Source organism: Rattus norvegicus, chromosome 10 (assembly GCF_036323735.1).
Source record: "Rattus norvegicus strain BN/NHsdMcwi chromosome 10, GRCr8, whole genome shotgun sequence".
In the NCBI taxonomy this organism is placed as follows: Eukaryota; Metazoa; Chordata; class Mammalia; order Rodentia; family Muridae; genus Rattus; species Rattus norvegicus.
The window spans coordinates 879748-883860 of NC_086028.1; the positions used below are offsets into that span (position 1 = coordinate 879748).

At 47.9% G+C, this 4113-nt stretch overlaps 1 pseudogene; it reads right to left on the bottom strand.

Annotated features, from left to right (window-relative positions):
- Positions 1-289: 289 nt before the first annotated feature.
- Positions 290-3401, bottom strand: Ralbp1-ps5 (ralA binding protein 1, pseudogene 5; annotated as a pseudogene).
- Positions 3402-4113: the final 712 nt, after the last annotated feature.

Consider the following 4113-nt stretch of genomic DNA (forward strand, 5'->3'; position numbering starts at 1 on the left):
CCTGGAAGGTCAATGTGGAAAAGGACTCTGGTGTGAGAAGCGTCCTGTGCAACCTCAGGGCCACCTCTGAGAAGAGGCCCTTGCTGCTCCCTGGCAGTGAGTGGGTGGCCTGCACTGCTCAGGCTGGTGGCAGGCTGCATGATAACCTCTGTCTGCAACCAAACTGGGTTATCCTGACTCACACTGACAGACCCCGAGCTGGAAAAGCAAAGTGGTACACACAGGGCAGGTACAGGGAACAACAGCGAGAGCCTTTTTGGCCAGTCAGAGAATATAGGCAGCTCCCCACTGAACAATCTGCACCAAAAGGTGTGGAAGGCACAAGCAAGAGTGGCCAGGGACCCTGCAGAGCTGGTGACACCACGAGCGTCCACAAGGCAGGCGCAGAAGTGACCTGGTTTGGTTCCCACCCTTTGATAAGAAAGAGATCCTGATTCTTCTGTGATTTCAACAACAACAACAACAAAGCAAAAAGTTTTTTGGTTTAAAAAGAAGCCACTCAAGGGTGAAAATAGTTATTTTTATCAAAGATAATTAATTTTCAAATAAGCTGACACTATCTGGAAATGCCTGTGTTCCCTGCAAGCCCTCCACCCCCGAGTGTCCACCGCTTCACCCTCCCAGGACCTGAGCCTGACACGGAGTCAGACGTGTGCAAGAGTGAGCGTCTCTGAGAGCCTTTACAGAACGCTGCCGGGCAGGACAGGCAGTGGACTCTCGCTTACACTATGATGCACAGGCCCGGGGCAGTTCAGATGCGTCTCCTTCGGGTCTTTGCTGGGCGAGGGTTTCACCTGCTCCTTGGCTGCTATCACTTCAAGGACACCTTCACAGGGCAGTGGGCCTGTGTCCCCTCACCTCTCAGGCTCCTCCTCCTCCTCCTGGAGCTGTTGCTCAGACTTGGTTCGCTGCATCTGGAGCAACTGGAGCTGCACTCAGAGCTCAACGATGGCCTCCTGTTCTTCACCGACTGCTTGGTTCAAGTGATTGATTGTTCTTTATTTCTAACTCTTCATTCTGCCTCTCTAAGTCTTCCAGAATGATCTGCAGCTCCTCCTCATCCTTGCTTTCGCACTCGCTGTCAGAAGAGGGCTTCTCTGTCACGCTGCAGCCATGCTGGTGACTGGATCTCCGCAATCTCAGCTCGGAGGCAGTGGATCTTTTCTTTCTCTGAGGCGATCTGACTATGCAGAAACTGCTCCATGGCCAGGAGCTCCTCCTGCTCAGTCAGGATCTCATTCTCCTGGGCAGGGAGGATATTTATGACCTCCTCGTTTTCGTCCATTTCTTCTTTGGCAACATCCTCGTTCGAAAGGCTGGCTATCTCCTGGGAAATCTTGGTCTCACACTCTTGTCTTTTAGCTTCCCTCAGCTTTCTCTTGAGGGCAGTCAGAATCCTCTGTACTTCCCATAATCTTTCTTCTTTAGGTAAGTCCTATATGCCGCGCTGCAGATCTCGATGTAAACAGTTCAAAAGGAACTCCTGTCTCCTGATCTCTTCCTTGATGCCTGTTTGGGTCTCTGGCAGTGTAGGCATTGTGGCCATGTTGGACCAACGCAGAGGTCTTGTTACTTGCTTCAGGAGCACGGTGCTAAAGAGCTCTTGCACATGTGTGAAAAGCACATACAGGACCCAGTTGCTGATCTGGACAGTTGGGCTCAGCACTAGAGAGATGTTCTGGATGTTCATCTTGGTTTCTATCTCCTTCGCAATGATGTGGTCCATGTGCACAATGCGCCAGGAAAGCAGAAGATGGTTATACTCCGGCAGTTCCCTGAGCAAGCGCTGGAACTCCTGCACTTTCTCCATCTCTGTGGTCCTCTGACAAGCCTCTTCAAATCGGGGCATAAGCTCTCTGGAAAGCAAATTCTCTGGAAGGTCTCACAAATACTGCTTCAGCAAGCTGGCTACAGTGTTAGGTTCATATTCTTCCAAGTTTGGAGACTCCTCTCGGTCATAGGCTGCTTTCAGCTCATCTACCTTTGATTTGACTCCTGACCCTTGGTAGATGCCTTCACACTTCATGCCATGCTGCTCCATGTAGTCCACGCACTCTCGGAAGACAGCTGGCAGCCGGATGCCATCGTACATCATGGTCCTCTCTACTGCGTCAGCCAAGGCAACGCCGAAAATGGGTCTGAGACTTGGGACGACCGTCTGAGGCACCTCTGGCTCCTGAGTTGGCTTCTTCTTTTTCTTCTTCTCCTTCCACTCTTTAACAACATTGGCTTCTGTCAAGTCTTTACATTTCTTTTCTTTATGCTTTTCCTATTTGTGCTTTTCCTCTTTATGCTTTTCTTCTTTGGGCTTTTCTTTGATTTTAAAATCCTTTTCCTTCTTTTTAGAGAAGCTGGGCTTTTTGAACACATGGATTCCCTTGAACCTCTTCATCTTGGAAGGACTTTCAGCTTCATCTCCAGAGCTGTCTTCCTAGAAGGTAGCTTAGCCTTCAGTCCTTTTCTCCTTTTTCTTAAATTTTCCTTTTTTCTTTCCATGGTCTTTCTCATCATCTGACACGATATCAGGAGGCTCGTGGAAGATGTCATGGGGAGGTGAAGGCTCACCTGTCCGGTACAATCCAGGAAATTTTGTAGGGCTGATCTCCTTAGAGCTGGGAGTCCGGGTCAGCCCGCCGCCTTGCTTGGCCTGGCAGTGTTCACTGGTGGGGGGCAGGAAGGAGCTGAAGCCCTGAGGAGGAAGGGAAGTGGTCTTCTGTTACCTATCCGTTCCACCAGTGCCTGCAGCCGAGCGATATCTGCTCTGATGAAGCCTCTGCCTCCTGTGCTGTCCCCCTGGCCAGATGCAGGAACCCCATTCCCACCCCGCCCAGCCTTCGCCTGTTTACACCAATTATTGATCAGTGGTGGACTAGCCATTTTGAGCTGTTATTTCTGAAGGACATTTTTTGGTAAGTGTTATTGAAACATGTGTTTTGTGAAACACACTTTTACCACTATTGTAACTTGTTCCACTATTACTTCACATGGTATGGTCAGAGGTGAAATCAGGAGAAACTTTTTTAATGCTAAACTAAAGCCCATCTGATATATGAGGATGTTAACTTCACCTGTGTCTTTGTGATGAGTCTTTGAGGTTGTCAGACTTTTAGATGTTATGCCTCTTATCAAGATGTCATGTGTCCATAGCTCCAGAAAACAGACATCATCATGTAATCTCAAGGACAGAAAGGACATATGCATCTCTAGAGGGAGGTTAATGTTGGTGATGTAAAAACCTTCCTTACCTTTAAGACAGATGCTGTTATAAGCATGTATTCTTCACTCCACTCACTGTGTTGTTCACTGTCAAGCCTACACCTCAGGGACCAGTGTGATTCTTTAGGTAGAATTTCGAATATGTGATCTGATTCTGGTCCTTTCTCTGCAATTATGGATAACATATCCTGTGTGGGATAAGGATAAGCTTGTATTAATAGAGATCCACATATGAAGCACAAATATATCTTTTATTGTGATCCTGAGCAAGGACAGTTTTGGGTGCACAGCAATAACTGAGAGGAATAAAGAAGTCATTGAACGTTTTCTGTTTTAGCTTCCAAATACATTTTCTTCCCTAATCCATTTTTCACCAATTTGTTTTTTTTTTATTTTTTCAGTTTTTTATTTATTTATTTAATACTTAATAATAATTCTTTGGTTTCCGGGCAAACATCCCCCTCCCCCCTCCCCTTCCATATGGGTGTTCCCCTCCCAACCCTCCCCCCATTGCCACCCTCCCCCCAACAGTCTTGTTCACTGGGGATTCAGTCTTAGCAGGACCCAGGGCTTCCCCTTCCACTGGTGCTCTTACTAGGATATTCATTGCTACCTATGAGGTCAGAGTCCAGGGTCAGTCCATGTATAGTCTTTAGGTAGTGGCTTAGTCCCTGGAAGCTCTGGTTGCTTGGCATTGTTGTACATATGCGGTCTCGAGCCGCTTCAAGCTCTTCCAGTTCTTTCTCTGATTCCTTCAACGGGGGTCCAATTCTCAGTTCAGTGGTTTGCTGCTGGCATTCGCCTCTGTATTTGCTGTATTCTGGCTGTGTCTCTCAGGAGCGATCTACATCCGGCTCCTGTCGGTCTGCACCTCTTGGCTTCATCCATCTTGTCCAA